The 11,435-nt window shown below is 32.3% G+C and overlaps 1 long non-coding RNA gene across 1 annotated transcript; it reads left to right on the plus strand.

Moving 5' to 3' along the window:
- Positions 1 to 8,274: 8,274 nt before the first annotated feature.
- On the plus strand, positions 8,275 to 9,096 carry LOC121225047 (uncharacterized). The gene is made up of 2 exons (XR_005922773.1): positions 8,275 to 8,696; positions 8,805 to 9,096. It is a non-coding gene; the product is annotated as an uncharacterized lncRNA (long non-coding RNA).
- Positions 9,097 to 11,435: the final 2,339 nt, after the last annotated feature.

The raw sequence follows: 11,435 nt of genomic DNA on the forward strand, positions 1-11,435 counted from the left end.
GATGTTCAGAGTTGAAGGGCACACCGAATCCAAATGGAAAGAGAAGACAAACACATTTATTTAAAGATGCTGGAAAATATTTGCAACAAATTAAGCAAAAATTGATTTCTAGCAGTAACGAGATTATGAGAATACATATTAAACAAATGTAAATTGAGTACTACAGGGATTATGCATTTAGTGGATTACATTTGTGCTTGTATGGTTCTTGAACACAACATGATTCCAACAAATTTCAGGCGCTACTTACCGCAAGAATCACAAGTTACAAATGCATTAAACTGTAGATCCTTCGTGCATCCTTTAGCAGCTTTAGAAAAAGAGAGCAAGATCTCTGTCTACAAGTTTTCCAAACAAAACATATTTTAACTTGAAATGTAAGGCATCTGTTATCTCTTGAAATTTCCTCTTTGCAGAAGGATTATTTTTATTAGCAATAGGATGGTACTTCTTGGCAAGCTGCATAATTGAAGCTAAAATCATTAATAAAGAGCTAAAAATGAAGCATAATTCGCAGAATTAAATTGAAATTCAGTATAAATAGTCAATAACAGCATAGTGCAATGGGGTTTGACCATCATTGTCCTTCCAATAGAAAGAAAAAACAAAGATTTTAACAACAATGCTTACAACACCAGAAAGAGAAAAGAGAAATATAGAGCATTGTGCACCATTTAAATAAAAAAAATTTCTTATTTACTTCGGTATGCTTTTGAAAACAGTTCAAAAACACTCTAAAGACAGTTATTTCACATTTGTTTATGTGCATTACAGGTACATCAGACAGGGATAGTTTCAGCACACACAAATAGGTTAGAAGGTGAATACCAGTAAAATCGTAACAGAGATACAATAATTACCTTAGCATTCACATCAGCATTAGCAGCCATAACCATTAGCAGTCTTCAGAGACTTTTTTAACATTTTGAACATCTTACCAACATTTAACACACTAAAGATTGCTTAAATATGTTAACAGAACAAACACCAATCATAACAATTTCCACCAGCTCTTGCAAAAATGGAGAAAGCATCACACAAGCAATTAATCTAGCAAATATGGCATAGAAACACAGGACTAAAAGATCCTTAAAGCATATATCTTATCGCTTTCTTAACTATTCTATGTCAAGCAATTAATATTGGCAAAACATATGCAATGGGAAACACTAGAACAAATATTTCATCTCGTTCAAATGGCCATATCATGCAAATAAGTTTTGAGACCAGTGAATAACTTATCTCGAAGTCATGCCAACATACAAAGCAAATGATCCATCAAAATAGGTTTTGAGACCAGTCCATTGTTCTTTTAAACATGCATAACAATATAAACAACCTCAAATTTAGCACAACTCTAGGAGAGTAATTTCAATGGAATCAAGAATGCAAAATCAACTGCAATGCAAATGTAAGCTTCAGCATGCTAATACTATTACTGAAATTGCTTCCTATTAAGACAATCAACCTGAACTTTTCACTTTCACAAATGGATAACCAATAAACATAAAATGCCCACAACTTAGAATTTTAAGGCTATTTTCAGTACCCACATTTTTTTTCTAGAAACCCAAACAAAGACACCATATCAACCAATCAAAAGGGTACCTAATCGATCCCAAATATTCGATTAAGGGAAATAAAATTAAATCTGATTTGCAAACTATAAATCGGGTGAAATATCAAGTAGTTCAGAAAAGAATAACTTCAAAATTATTTCTTCCTAAGCACCCAAGCACCAAAATATAAAATCAAACAATAAATCGTGAAATGGATGTGAGAAAAAGGGGTGACCTTGGAAGGATCGACTTTGGGGAAGCTTTTGACAACGTCGAGGACTCTGTCGATTACTTTGGGGAAGCTTTTGATAGCGTTGAGGATGAGGGCAGAAAATGGAAGAGAAAAAAGGGAAAGATGCGGAATGGGTAATCGGTGCTGAGGGGGCATAATGCCTATTACGCGCAATCAATGTAATGGGGGAGTAAGCGATTCGGGGGGAATGGGAAAACAGCGAACCAAACAGCAGTTTCCTGGTGGGCCCGCTGCATAGGAGGAATACGCATGCTGAGAGGGGAAAACAGCGAACCAAACATGCTGTTAGAAATAACATTTTCTATAGTTTCACTATTTACTTACATGTATACTTAAAATTGTCTCTCCGAGTCAGAGTCACTAAATTATTTTTACCCAGAGCTACAGAGCTTCAAATTAAGAGCCGTTAATTTTTCCTGAAACTAGATTCACATATTTTCTTACCATAAAATTTTCAGAATTTTTGGTGTAGCCAAATAGTACAGTTTATTCTTTAAAGTTCCCTTGTTTCACTGCTCGACAGTTTTGACTTCTCTTCACTAAAAATTAATTATCTCATTGTACAGAATTTGGATATTGTTTCTATTTTTTTCTCTTGAAAGTAGATTCATTGGAGATTTTAAACATATAAACTTTATCCTATAATTATTTTTGTACAATTTTTTAAAATTTTCCAAAGTCAGAATAGAAGATTCCAAACTTATTCTAACTCTGTCTAACTAAACTTCAAATATCTCAAAATATATAACTCTTTTGCTTGCTCTGTTTCTTTTATGTGAAAATAGACTCATTCAGCTCCAATTTAATATATTATTCAACCTTTAATTCAATTTCCACCATTTTTGGTGATTTTTCAAAGTCACACAACTGTTGCTGTCTAAACTGTTTTATTGCTAAATGTACTCTTTCATAATTTCACTTTTTCACTTTCAATCACAATTCAATTCAAAATTCACTTTTACATTTCTAAGTCAATATTCAATTCAATTTCACACCTCTATTCATTATTCAATTACACTTAGTCAATTTCCCGATGAACACTTTGAAATAATAACAGATACTCGGTGGATTCAGCACATAGCAACCACCTTATTAATCAATGATGTCCGGTGGAATCAGCACATAGCAACCACCTTACTAATCAATGATGTTCGGCTCACATAGTAGCCTGCGCATAGCACTACACATGTGGCCATTACCATTCGATGCACGTAGTAGCCTGCACATAGTACTATACACGTGATCGAAACTATCCGGTATGCATAGTAGCTTGCACATAGTACTACACATGCGACCTATCATTCCAGTACACGTAGTAGCCTACACATAGTACTACACACGTGACCATCACTTTCACTTTTACATAGTGGCATACACACAATCCATGCCACACATGTGATCATTTCTGTCACTTCATTCGTATCCCTTTTTATTCTAAAGGTTCATTCGTGAATTTTTCACTTTTTCTCACTTTTCTTTTTATCGATCAATTTCAATTTCTCATCTTTCCTGATTTATAACAATACATTTAACTTATGTAAGCTTCACACTATTCATTCCAGTCCAAAAATCCTACTTTGGAAAAATTATGTTTTTGCCCCTAAAGTTTCATAAAATTATGATTTTGCCCCTAGGCTCGTAAAATAATTTTTATTCAATTTCCTTGCATTTTAGGCCTAGCTGTACCATTTTCATAACTAGAGCAGACCACAATACTCACTTATTCACACACTTGTGACATATTTTATAACTTTTACAAATTAATCCTTTTAGGCATTTTCATCGAAAATTACTTAGTACAAATCGTTTATCACACTCCAAACATTCATATTCTTCCATAAAACATCAAAATACATGCATATCATTCATGGGTAAATTTTTAAACACAAACTCTAGTTCAAAACAATGGTAAAAATAGGTAGACCTTGTTACGAGGATTTCAAAAACGTAAAAATCATTAAAAACAGGGATAGAATAGACTTACAATCGAGCTTGGAAGCTTGAAAAACCCTAGCCATGGTTTTTCCATGAAATTTTCGGCCTAGGGGTTGAAGATGGACAAAAATTGGCTTTTAATTTTGTTTCTAATTCATTTTAATAACTAAATGACCAAAATGTCCTTAATGAAAAACTTTGGAAACATGTCTAACCATACCCATTTTTGTCCACCAACTTAACCAATGGTCTAATTACCATGTAAAGACCTCCAATTTAAAATTTTGTAACAATTGGACACCTCTAACATATAGAACTCAACTTTTTCACTTTTTACAATTTAGTCCTTTTGACTAAATTGAGTGCCCAAACGTCAAAGTTTTCGAACGAAATTTTCACGATTATTTTGTGAAATCGTAGACCGTAAAAATATAATGAAAATAAATTTTTTTCTCGTCGAATTTGTGGTCCCAAAACCACTATTCCGACTAGCCCCATCGGGTTATTACATGTGTCATGGAAATCCTCAAGGCAAACGATTATAATCAAATCCACAACGGAATCTGAGTTTGTAGCTCTAGAAAAATCTGGAGAAGAAGTAGAATGGCTACGAAACTTTTTAGAGGATATTCATGAATGGCCAAAGCCTGTGCCCACAATATGCATATATTGTGATAACCAAGCAACAATTGGTAGATCACATAACGTAATGTATAATGGTAAGTCAAGACACATGTGTCATCGACACAATACTGTTAGACAACTGATCTCAACTGGCGTTATCTCTATTGATTTTGTAAGATCAAAAGATAACATTGCGGATCCGCTAACCAAATGGTTAAATCGAGATCAAGTTGAAAAAAATATCGAAAGGAATGGGAATAAAGCCCATGAATGTTTAAGGCGCTATGCGAAGGAAAATCCAACCTAGTTGACTAGAGATTCCAAGATCTAGGTTCAATGAGACAACCTGCTTGCATAGACCTTGTAAGGTCACTGTAGGGGTTCTTATCCGAAGTCCATTCCTATTATCAAAACAGTAATTAAAATGTGGAAAAGGTTAAGCAATGCTTTTAACGACCATTGCGTGTTTCGGTGAAACGAACAACATAAGTCACCTATATGAGAGTGAAGTGAGGCCGCTTCAATGAGATTATTGGGGCATAGTTCTCTAAGCTCTTGCAAAACTAGGAGGATGTTCACAGCCATACGAACATACCTATGAGAACCAAAATCTTATCAGAGAGGTATTTGTGTGAGGAATATCATCGTTTACACAAACGGTATAACAGTTCAAAGACATTGCGTCTACTAGTCAACTAGTAAAGTAAATATACTTTCATAAGGGAATGTTCAAGGGTTGATGCCTACCTATCGTATGCAAATATCGAACGTAGAATCTATCACCTCTTTGAGTCTTTGAGTCTCGTTGATCCATCAATTTCATTCATGTGGGGGATTGTTGGAAAATAATGGATATTTTGGAACTTTGAGGCATATTATTTTATTGATAAAATTGAAGGTTTCAATAATAAATTATGGATTTATATTCTATACAATATGCTCAAAATTATTGAGTGGTGAATGATAAATTGATGCTCAAATTAAACAATAGTTCTGTCTCTTGATGAACAGTTGTATCTTTTGAACAATTGTATCTCTTGGTGAACAGATTCATTGCTTTTGGTTTAACATTGCATCTTTCCATTCATTGTGTCTGTTCACTTATATCTATTAACTTTTCAACAAAACTCTTCATGAATCGGTCTAAATCTCTTCATTCATTTCCTCTTGTCTATTTAAAGCCAAGATAGGAAACTTCCAAAACACATCATAAAGAAAACCATCAATATCAAAAATTTCTTCTAAATTCATTCCTCCTGGCAATAGAGAAAGACAAGATTGTGTTCAATTTATCACTGTTGTTGTGCTACTACTATGATCGTTTATTGTTGTATCATGGGAGACAGACGTCCAGTGTTACTCAATGCACCGAGGAGAGATCAAATTTGTCTTAAGGAAACTGTTCATACAAGCCTCAACAAAATTCTTCTTCTAATTTTCAACTCTGTCCAATTACAGGTATTCTGTTGTGTTACTGTTACTACATTGTAATACATTATTATTTTTACTGACATATTAATACTTCATACAATATTATATTTTCTTACAATTAGATATATGTAGCATGTCAAGTGTCACTATCTAATTATTTTGTCATCACGCCATTTTTAATAGTATAAATGGATGAAAATTTTAATAGAGATGGTCAATTTACTCTTTAATCTAATGTAAAGAGACTAATTTATTTATTTAGTGGAGAGGATAAAATGTAATTTAACTCTTAATTCGGAGACATCCATAATACTTTCACATATTGACTACTGATAAAAAATAATATAACAAAATGATAATTAAATTATAATATAACACAAAAATAATATAATCTACAAGAAAAAATATAAACATAATTTAAAATTTTAATAGCAATCATGACTCAATCAGTTTAAGCGGCTATAATTGGAGAGTTCTAATACAACATTCAATCCCTTGCAATTTGGGTTTTTCCTTTTGGTGATTAAAGTTCCAATTATTGCAATGATGAATGGATGTTTCTCTCTCCCTCGTTTTAGGGTGGAGTAATTCCCACACCTAATCACATCATGGGCCTCCTTTGTTTTTCAATACACTTTACCAATTACATGGATGGTTCAAATTTCAATCTGGTTAACTTTTATTTTACACCATGTTTGGTTAGGTGTAATGGATTAGCCATTACACCCCTATTCCGTGGCCCCACTCAATACTCAGTTTGATTCGCTGTATTGCCCTATTACAGGTCTATTACGTTGCGGACGGATTCGGCATTTTCTCTGCTTCAGCGCCGATTTCTAATCCCTTCCAAAAACAAAGATTAGCTATTACGTCTCTATTTTGATTTTCTTTTTCAATTTTTGCCCTCAGCTTCATCTTCTACTTTTGTAACTTTCTTTCCAACCATCTCTACGTTTCCCTTTTTTCCATTGATTGCAGAGGAGACCTAGATATTTAAGGTAATTTTTATTTTTTCCTCATTCTCCTTATTGCGTTCTTCATCTTCTTCTCCTTCTTCATCCAGGTAACTTTCCTCCTTCTACTTCTTCCGTTCTTCATCTTTTATTTCCAATTTTCCTTAGCTTTGTCCGTCGCATATCTTCTCTTCTCAAGGCTGCTGTTTTGTTTCGCTCAAATCTATGGCTACTTTCACCTCTTTCTCTCTTTTTCAGTACTCTTTTATCTGTTTATATTTTGTTAATGTTAAGGATAGAGTGATAAAGTATTGATTCTGGGTATTTGATTTGGACAGTAATTATGCAACGACTGGAAGGATTGTTGCAATTGTGAGAGCCTCACCACGACTCTCTTCTTCTCTCACCTCCATCAATTTTCTAACACCAAATCACTCATGCAGGTATTTTTCTTTTCTTTTTATTTGGTTGGGAAGTTCTCTTATTTCGGCATTCAATTGATGAATCTTCTTTTTCCTTTTTCATGCCGGTTTCCTTTGTTGATAGATAGTTCGAAACCATCTGTTAATGCTAATTATGGTGTTGTTATCTAGAATTTATTAGAGAAATAAGAAAATTTAAGTGAAAGAAAAATTAAACATGGGGTGGTCAGTAATATTCCTTGTTTTTCGATATGTAAATAAGTTGAATCAAATTATTATGGCTTGATCACCAAGTTTGTAAATAAGCATGCAGGGATGGAAATGGCTCAACTCATATGTGGAGGTTGTCGAACATTTCTAATGTATACATGTGGAGCAGCAAGTATAAAATGCTCTTGTTGTCACACCATTAATGTTGCACCAGGTACAATTTAATGATTTTGTGCATGTGATATAAATTTGTGGTTGTAATGTTTGGAATTGCAAAAACGATTCTGTTAAAGAAGAATGGAAAATTATTTTTGTGCTTTTAAGAAAATATAATGCTTGTGGCTTGAAGATCTGTTTCTTCAATTTGTTTCTGTACTGTAAACGAGTTTAAGGAATCTTATTCATTTTTCTTTTCTAAAAAGGGGGGAATGCGATTCCATTTCCTGATTAGTGCTTCTTTGTGCTGTATTTGGTTTTCCAGCGTTACAATGTGTCGAGCATGAATGTCTTTTATTACCTTTATATTCTTTGTTTCTATTGTCATTGTCATCTTCGTTTGGTAGTCTTCTGAGCTACTTTAGTTCAAGATATCACTGGTGGATAATGGCTGTTCTAATCAAATTTGAGAGTGAGTACAAACCATATAGTATTTTCTGTTTTGTTTCTTCATTCATCTCATACCATTGGTTTTCCAGGTTACCTTGCAATACGATTAATAGGTTACCTTATGTTTTGTCAGTTTTTTCTCTCTTTTTTCACCTTCTGTTCTGGGGACATACCTCTCAAATTTGGTCTTACTGGCCATTCACTTATCAAATATTTAAATTTTATGCAGCCTTTCATGCTGGGGTATAGATTTTCTTACATTGCAATATCTTAGACATAAATGGTTTAATGGTATTGATTGCCCTTGGTCAAATAAATATCAGTCAAAAGGCTTTTTCTTTGCTAAGTTTTCTAAATTTAATCGGAAGGATTAGAACTTATTATCCGCTTTTGCCCATCCAATAAATATTTTTTAGAGAACCTTTGTGAGATACTGTATATGCATGAGTATGTTTATAGGGAAAAAGTTAGAACTGTCATTGGCATAATTTATGTTCTTAATGGTAGTGTATGTGATGCGGAATTATGCAATTAGTTTTGAATTTGCTCAACTGTTTAGTTTTTATGTTTGAGCTGCTTCTTACTTCAGCTTTGTTAAGCAGTGTTTCTTGCTGCAACTTATAAGTTCAGGACAAGCTGAAAAATCAACGAGCTTCAGCTCTTCCATGATGAGAATTTTTCAGCGTGGTCTTTTGCGTCAGAGGTGTTATATCATGCCATGAACTTTAGCTTCATTTCTTTTATGCAATAGATATTGAGGGTTCTATATCTCACGATTGGTGTCATGATGTATTTATGTCTATTTCTACAGAGATAAAGAAGCTCCAAGATTAACTGAGAGTGGTTTCCAATTCTTGGTGTGCATCATGAAACTCATGGCCCTTTTGCCTCTTTTCTAGTTGTCTGTCACCTAAAATTACTTCTCATCTGTGTAATTTACCGTTGATGGATACAAATACTCAGCTTTGGTATATTATTAGAGAGTATATCTCCAATTTAGAGGTATATTTGATGAGATAAATATTGTGTTCTGCTTGGAACTTGTTTGTTAGAGCTATTGTGTTTTACCGTTGTTAAGTTCTTGAAGGGGAAATTGGCATGAATTTATTGTAAATTTTTATTTGTTATTGGTTTATTAGTATATATTATCCTCTTAAATGTGAATGTACCCAAGGGGTGTGACTGTGCGCATGCACTAAAGTAATAGCTTGTGTATTCTTGTGTGCTTGAGCATTAGCAGCTACTTTTAGTTCAAGGGAAAAAGGTGCCATTTCCTAAATGGGACTTTTCGTTGTATAAGTGTTTGTGGATTGATGGATCCATATACTGATAAGCTTAATGAAGGAAAAATAGAAATTGGCTCCTTGTCTTGGCCTTATACTGATAAGCTTGTACTTTATATAATTGCTTTTTGATTTGTTGTCTTGCATGAAGTGATCTACTACACCTTCAATGGAGAGAATATTTGCTTAAAAGTATAGGACACAAATGATTAAATTGTAAAGTTTGGATATTGACTAATTTTAATTTACCAAATTATATCATAACCTGCTTTCCTTTTTCGTTTTAAAAGAAGCACAGTTTACTAAGTTGAACTTATGGAATTTAATAAAATAAGTTTATTTTATTTTATTATTAAAACATGTTATTTTTATAAGATTTAAGCTTAAATTTAATCAAAATGATATAGAAGAAGGATATAAGATTGATATAAAATTAATATTCCAAAAAGAATATAGGAGATAAAATGTTAAGTTAGTTGAAATATAAAATTAAAATAACTTTACTCGGATGTAAATGAAAAACTCTCATTACATAAATATATATATTGATGTATTTTATGGCTAAACAAAATCAGTCCCTTGATTAGTCAAACAATTAATTCGTTTCGTATCCTGTATCTTCAAATAAAGTGAGGGAATTATATATTTTTAATAAATTGTATTTAATAATAATTATTTTAAATTATATTTTATAGTATTATATATTATGATTTTAGTAAATTCATATAAGAATATTTAATATTAAGAATTTTATTAAATTATATATTTTTAATAATTATTATTTTAAATTATATTTTATAGTATTATATATTAGGGTTTTAGTAAGTTCATATAAGAATATTTAATATTAAGAATTTTATTAAATTATATATTTTAATTAAAATATATTTAATAATAATTATGTTAAAATATGATTAAATTATTTATTATTGATATTAATAATCTTATTAAAATTTAATAACAATAACAATAATCATTTACCTAAACAAATTTCTGCTAAGGGTATTCTAATCATTTTAGTTTTTTCCCTTATGCTATTACATCTCCATTCCATTCAACCAAACACAAGAATACTATTACGCCTCTATTCCATTACATTCAACCAAACAATTGAATTGCTATTACGCCTCTATTCCATTACGCCTCTATTCCAATACAGCGAATCAAACGCGGCCTTAATGTTTTTTGAGTTATTTTTAGATTGATTTCGAGTTTAGTGTATTTGGGGTTTGTATGGTTTCGGGTTTGAGTCAATTTAGAATTAGGTCGGGTTTGAATTTGGGTTGATCGATTTGTATCAAATTTGTTAGTTTATTTATAGTTCATTGAATGAACTCGATTCGATTAATTCAAGTTCAAATCTAATCCAATTCGAGTTTATTATAAAAAAGTCAACATTCTTAACTCAAATATGATCTAAGCAAAAAAAAAAAACATTCTCGAAAGTCTCAATTCTCGAAAGACCAAACTTAAAATGATTCAATTTCAAAATGGTTTGAATAAATAATCCGAAAAATGAATACCATCGGATTAACTTCATCCAATTAATAGGTTAGACAAAGAAGTGTTTGAAGACTGGAATCATCCTCTGGTTTTTTTTTTTTCTTTTACTGACAGAAGATGGGGCGCATAAAGGAGAGAACTTGGGTTTTGAGCCCTAAGACAATTGATACATTTACAGGGAATTTAAACAGTTGACATTTACCGCATATCATTGGATCCCCAGACTAATTTGATGGTTGTTGGTCTGAAATTCCCCTGGATGAGGTGAATTCATGTTCTTCTCGATGGAGGCAAGGCAGTGGGCACAGCTCATATTGTGCTAATGCAACCCTGGATTCTGACACAATCCTTCCATTTGCATAATCAAAAAGAAAAAAAAAAGCTTTTGTCCATTGCTGGGTTAGTCTTATATTTTGCATAACGCCGTGTGTGGGCAAGCATTCAAAGATGACAATATTCACTGTAAAATCAGAATATTGGATCATAATAAGCTATTCTTTAAAAGTAATTATATGAATAAATCCTGATTTATTTGTTTTTGTTGTCCCTTTTATCAAGTCACGTAAAAATTAATGTATTATTCAACTCCAAAATTATTCCCCACAAAACAAACCAAAACTTCACCAACTAGATGTTGTGTCTGTGTGTTTTAAATT

The sequence above is a fragment of the Gossypium hirsutum genome, chromosome D13, assembly GCF_007990345.1.
Source record: "Gossypium hirsutum isolate 1008001.06 chromosome D13, Gossypium_hirsutum_v2.1, whole genome shotgun sequence".
NCBI lineage: Eukaryota > Viridiplantae > Streptophyta > Magnoliopsida > Malvales > Malvaceae > Gossypium > Gossypium hirsutum.